Source organism: Morone saxatilis, unplaced genomic scaffold, assembly GCF_004916995.1.
Source record: "Morone saxatilis isolate NCDOM2014 unplaced genomic scaffold, NCSU_SB_2.0 Contig8, whole genome shotgun sequence".
NCBI lineage: Eukaryota > Metazoa > Chordata > Actinopteri > Moronidae > Morone > Morone saxatilis.
In genome coordinates this window covers 4754321-4761350 of record NW_023340257.1, presented here as the reverse complement: position 1 = coordinate 4761350, position 7030 = coordinate 4754321, and positions in this window count along the sequence as shown.

Sequence of the window (7030 nt, the reverse complement as noted above, 5' to 3'; positions counted from 1 at the left end):
CCATTAAAGCGAGGGAGAGAGAGGAGGAACAACGTGAACAATGGTCACACCTTTCACAGCACAGTGAAAAAGGTCTATATTAAGATGAACTTGTTTTTAAGTGTCCTTTCAACAGTTTTACAGATTTCTCTTTCATAATGGGGCTTTTTGGGGGAAACGTCTTTGGACTGCAGGGGATTTTTGTTGCAGTGATATGGTTGGCCACTGGAGATTGGTTGGTCAGATTGTCAGCAAGTCTTCCACGCAGTTTACAAAACGACTTCCTTGTTCAAATTTAACTTGCCATAATTGTGTACACGCAGTTTTCCAGTAGGCTTGCTGCAGAAGGTGTTAACGCTGTCCAGGCATACAGCGATTACATTAAGTGCTCACACTGTCGATTGGCTTTTATCAATTTTCAATCAGACGATGGATGCAGCAATTATAACCTGAAACTAAAGTGCTCCATACTGCAGCAGAGCAGACTGAGAATACGAAAGTGCCTATTTGACAATACTTCAGATTTAAACCCAATGCTACTAGGGAACCTGATAACGTTTATGAGATCAAAGTATCACTGCTGGTTTCAGATAGATTACATTCATATATTACTCTTAATATTGCATTTACAGTTATATAACGAGTCAACAATTGTTGTGTGTGTTTCACCAACCAAGCTCTGCCCTCAGGTATTGATGTCATCATTGATGACTATCTTTTCTTAACGTAAAATGTCGGTTGTTATGGTAACACTGCTGTTGTCATGAGTTTATTAACTGATGGGAAAAATCCTTTAACATAGGTGACACACACATGCATGTATGAACCAACTAACATTGCAGCACAAACTTTCCAGTGAGGAGAAAATATATTCAGCAGTGAACCAGCAACACCAACATTTTTCCTCCGTTACTCACTTTCACTCTTCCTTCCCATCATTCACATCAACACCTATTTAGATCCCACCCACAATGCTGAAACAAAATACCCCCCACTGGCTTGAGCACATTGTCTCCTCACCCCAATGCCTCCCATCCTCACTACTTTTTAGTCTGTGACAGACCTGCCTCTTGGTAAAACTGCAACACTGAAGGGGAAAAAAATGTCAAGGCAGCCTTGGCATTTTCTCCCCTTCACATTCTCGTTGCCAAGCTTATGCTCTCCTCTGCCATTTCCATCCAAGCCGCCGACTCACAGACCAGCCCACTACCATCTTCTGCGCTGGCCAGGAAAAGTAGATTACAGAGAGAAAATGTCACAAACTCTATGGAGAGGAAGCATAGGTTGTCAATTATACATGTGCCACTGCGCTGCCATCTCTGACTCTCCCTTTCTCCGCCCACTCCAAGCGACTTGGCCGAGGTTTACCTGCTCTCCTCCTCTCCGTGCTATCTCTGTTTAGGTCTGACATCTGTCTTTTATCGCATTGCCACATGCACATACACCATCCCACATGGGTGCCAGAGGAGAGACGCTCACAAGTGAACCCAAAATATTCTGACAGGTTAGAATCCAGCATGGTTGGAGCATTGAGGGGATAGAGAGTTGTGTTGCAGGAGATGGAAGCATGTATGTCTACATGCAGATGGCTCTATAAATAAACAACTTCAGAAGGGACCCACAGAAAAAGATGAAACTAGTGCAAAGAGCATGCTTGCTTCAAATAAAAGGCAGCTCTGGTAGAAATTTTTTTCTCTCTCTCGTTTTTTTCAAAATCTAGGCGGCTTTGTTTCGGTTTATCTGTGCAGTCATGAACAATACCATCCAAACCCATGGTGCTCTAAATAACCATAAACAATACACTTTTAAATACAGATCTTTAAATCGACAAGCTTCTCTCACGAGTAGAGTGAAAAGGATAAACACATTTTAAGTATGCAGAAAACATCTGTTCCTGTAAAAATGATTGTCATTAGTGTCACTAACAGCTAACTCAGCCCACTCAGGAACAACTAAAGCCGGGCTCAGACTACATGAGTTTTGGGCAGATTGATCCCGGAATCATCCCATTCAGCAATCAGAGGAGAAATCTGGTCTGGGACCTCAGTCGGGATCAATGTTCCGCCCAGATTATCTGGTAATGTGAGGGGTTTACAGATGTAGTCTCAGACCTCCAGTCCAGCTCGCAGACTCATCAGGGCCATAATTCCATTATTATTAAAATCTGAAGGTCAGCATTTTATGAGCAGGACCACAACAACGTAACAAGCTAGTCCCGGAGCAGACCTAAACATTCTAGCCCTTGAGGCTAACTATAGCTAGCATAGCCTACTAGTGTTAACAGACATTACAACAGTTAAAAACTCACCTCCAGTCCTCGCTGAAGAATAGACCGTGTTGACCACATTTCCCCAACCATTTTCTCATCCAGACTCCAGTTTCTCCGTATGAGTCGAGTAGTCTTAGCCCGGGTTGGGGTAGCTTTAACATTTTAGCTAAGGTCAGGGAAGGGGTTTTAGCTTCCTAGTTAAAAAAAAACATGACAATGAGAAACAGGCAGACAGAAAAAAGGTTGACCTCAATTTCAAATTCCACAGACATCCAAGGATCCAGTATTTTCTATAGATTAATTATTAGCAGGCTAGTGTAGAGCTTCTGCATCACAGGGTTAGGGTTAAGTTCCAGTGAAATCCAAAGAAGTAAACAGCATCTGTGCACTAAGATATGTACACACTTACATTCATGATATCTGTCTATAAATGCATGCCAACAAATGTTTTTTTTTGTTTTTATAATACTTGTATACTGCATATAGATGGCCTCAAATGACAACAAGTCAGTAGCCATAAATTCTGCAATCTCCGAACCCATAGACCATAGGGCCACAGCCAATGTTCTGGGGCTTCCGGTGTAGCTAGTGGATATTCAAATAACAGATAAAATAACTTCCTCTTTCGTGCCATTGTTTATAGTCTAATTAGGAACTGAGAATGGAAATCTCTATAAAGAGATATATTTATAGAGATGGAAAGATCATGATTACGGTTAATAGAAAGGGAAATAGAAATGTCTGTAGTCAAGATGCAAAACATGGTCATCCAAACCTCCACAGCTTTACTTCTCTACATAAAGGACACAAAGCAACATCCAATATGAGGCCAGTTTCACTAAAACAGATTTTGCCTATAGCTTAGATCTAACAAATAGTCAGACTTCTGTCTAAATTCATCAGTTGCACAGAAGTTAAATGGGACTAATTTGCCATGAATTCTGTGTTAATTAAGTTGACTGAACAACCACGTCAAACCCCTTAGCTCCATTCACTCCAAGTAAATGTTGGAAAATATGTTTTCAATGACTTATGAATGATTGAAATATATACAGCAGTAGATTTTGTACAATACAAAATCTTCCAGTAGCATAAAATCTCAATGCACTGCAGACCTGTAACAGAACACCCTGTCACTCAAAGTGTCCACGCCATTAATAATGCTTAACTTAAGCTTTAATATAATTTTAACAGGTGAGTTATATAAAAAACTAATCCCTGTACAGTAGTCATATATAGGCCAAAACTGTTTTTTTGTACCTGCCTGTAAACATGTCTCTGCCATTTGAGGAACTGCAGTTTCTGGCACTTCCACGTTGGCTTTATTTTTCAGCCACAGAGGAGAGCTTTAATATTGACCTCTATGAAAACTATTTATTGCTCACCACACAATACTGTTGCAAACCAAGTATAAGTCACATGTCATGTGATGCAGGTATTACTGATTGTCACCATGGAAACACACTCTGAGTTAGCCTGGCTTTTTAGGCTTACAGTAATGGGACCTAATTTTAAGAGCAAGATTCTGATGGACACTACATATTAGTCTAATACTGGTGGACATGGTTTTAAGGAATACTGGCCTGGTTAATATGAAGTCTCCAAGCATGACATCATCAGGGTTACTTTATAGAAGTGACTGTACAGTGTTTCTGTAGGCAGTGGCACTGCTGAGGATGTTTACCCATTATCAGGTAGATGAAAGGAAGGAAGAGTGTTGTAGATTCTGTTCGTCATTTACAAAACCAAGATATAAAGATGAAATAGTAATGCGGTTTAAAAGCAAATTTTGTAAGTCTGAGTGGTTGTGTCTGAGCAGTCGGGGCTCTTATCCTGCAGATTGTCTTTGTTTGCAGCAAAGCAGAGCAGAGCAGCTAGAGCACAGAGGCCTAGATAGAACTCCATCTATCAAATCAATCTTGGATACAGCCTGCCCTTTATTCATTTCTCCGGCCTTTCATCTGTCTGCCCACTTCCAACTACTTTTATAGACCTCTCCTATTACATCTTAATGTACAGAAATCTTTGATGGCGAGATTTATTGCTGTTCAAGAGCCGGTGCCGGAGTACGAGATGAGAAACAAAAAAAGTGGATGATGCAGACGATAAAGACAGGCGAGAGGGGAGAAGGAGAGAGAAAGCTAGACAGGGGAGATTGACAAGACACTAACAAGAAGAGCAGGTCTCTGTACGTAACTCATCAGTTTAGCCATCTCTCTATTTAGAACATAGTGTGAGTGCAGGATTCCAGCTGTCAGTGAGTGAGACCGGGCAGGTTTGCTTTACACAAATCCCAAGCTCCTGAGCTCTGTCAGCGTGCCATCTTCTTTTCACATCGCTCTTACATCTCGCACCTCACTGCTGAGCAAAATGCCAGTGCATCGGAAGAGCCACATAGTGTACAGAAACAGATAGTGTTTGGCCAGAGTACTACTGCGGGGATACTCCACAGCGAGAGATCTTCAAACACTTGTGTTTTACTGAACTCATCCAGTGATTTCACAGTAGAAGGAACAAGATAACTGCTACAACATGGGGTGAATTGCTCATTATGGTTTCTGCTGGAGTGAATCACACGTCTACCTACGTATGTGTGTCCATTACAGTCTATTGGATCCATATCCTCTGTTCCCCCTGCAACATGTACACAGTCTAATGATCTGCCATTCTGAAGTTGAATCCAGCCCGTTCAATGGCCTGAGCACGATGACACACTCATGTGGATGATCTACTGTACCTCTCCCCTGCAGCCACACAAGATCCACACGTACGTACACACACACACACACTTAATAAATTGGACTGCCTTCACAGGCACAAAGGCCCAATGTGATAAGCATTGATTGTGGTGTTCGGCTCATATCACTAATAGATGTTCTATGGTCCCGTGTCGCTGTTTCCAAATGATCTCCCTGGTTATGACACTAAAGGGACAGTTCACCACAAAACCAGAGATAAATCCTTACCCCGCTGATCTGCTATTGGCCAATGCTGGCATCATCCGTCATGCAGCTACGCCGCTATAATACCCTTCATACCGTCTGGAATGATTCCAGTTCTTAAAATAGCACCAGGGACTTGGAAGAAGGTACGATGCACTAAGAGAAAAGGAAACGAAGGGGAAGACAAGAGAGAATATGAAAGGCAGGAAAAATGACTGCGGTAGTGCGGGTAAAGAGGGCTCCTATTAGGGCAGTGGAGGGAGAAATATTGGCCAGTGCAGTCCCGTACTATTTGTCCTCGTCAGGATCTTAAATAGAATCGGGATCAATTATTCATAGGGTCTATAACTGGCAATAAATGTTAGCTGAGACAGTGCGGCCAGGGAGAGGCAGAAAAGTGAGGTTAGAAGCAGTTATAGAGGGCCAAGTTTAAAAGTCTGGACAAATCAGCTGGATAACCAATTATAGTTTAGACCTAGAAGTGACATTTAAAAGCCTCTTTGCTTGTTTGATGTGCCACTTTAACCACACGATTATCCGTGAAAACACAATGCAGCCTTGAACCCAGCAGAGCCACAGCAATGTAAATCAGCTCAGCATGAATAACATCGCTTCAAGCTACCGGCACCACACACAGGCCTCGAAACTCATCATTTGGCTCAGGAGTTATGAATCACACAAGGCTAAGGTGTAGTCTAGTGGGATTCTGTTATTGTCTTGCGTTTTCGTTGCAGTTCCATTTACATTTAAAAAATGGACGGAATATTTGTGATACCTCAGGTTAGCACATTGTGATGAGCAGACACCAAAATCACTGATGTGTCCTTGATGGATAACTGGCTTAAGTTTACTATGCTAACCCCAAGGCATACAAGATGAGTAAAAGAAGACATACAGTGAGAGATAAAGGAGTGTAGAATGGTCATAAATTGTGCACCTTTATGTTTATAGCAGCTGTTTTTGTGGGACCAAGGGCACTTGTTACTATGGATACCATTCAACGTTCATAATTATTTGTAAACTCAATCCAGTATAGCTGGGCTGGTATTTTTCTGCATTGACAGTACCGTGGAATCAACAATGAGGTGGCTACTGTGGAATGACACTTGGAATAATGTCTTTTGTGCTTCTTACACTACGTCCAGAACATTTAAAGAAATACACCTCAGAGAAAGCTAGCTATAATTATTAATAAATGGCAAAATACGCTAAACTGAATATTCACATATTTGTGAGCTTTCAGCTGTCATCATGTGACTTATGGATGGATATATGATCCTAAAATTAAAGTCCCCCTCCACTCAAAAATGTTTATTGTTCTTGCAGTTGAATGTTTGATCTTCACTGTGCAGAATGATGTATGTGTAGAGTTTGACACTAGAAGGATGATTTCACATCCATCTGCTAAGTGGAAAGTGTCTCTGTGCTTATTGAAAATCAGACTTTAAGGGACGGGACCTACCAGCATGATTTGTGAAATCACAACTATTTTGTAAGTCAATCCTGACACCTTTCTATCAAAACCAGCATTAACTTTTTCAGCAATGTGAGCTACAGTAGCTTGTCTGTTTGATCAAAGTACATGGGGCAGCCTTCGTTCCCCACATGCATCAATTAGCCTCTGCCGTCCATGACCCTGTCTCCGGGTTCACCACTTTTCCTTCCTTGGACCAATTTTGATAGGTACTGACCACTGCAGACCGGGAACACCCCACAAGAGCTGCAGGTTTGGAGATACTCTGACCCAGTCGTCTAACCATCACAATTTGGCCCTTGTCAAAGTAGCTTAAATCCTCACGCTGCCCATTTTTCCTGCTCCTAACACATCAACTTGAGGACA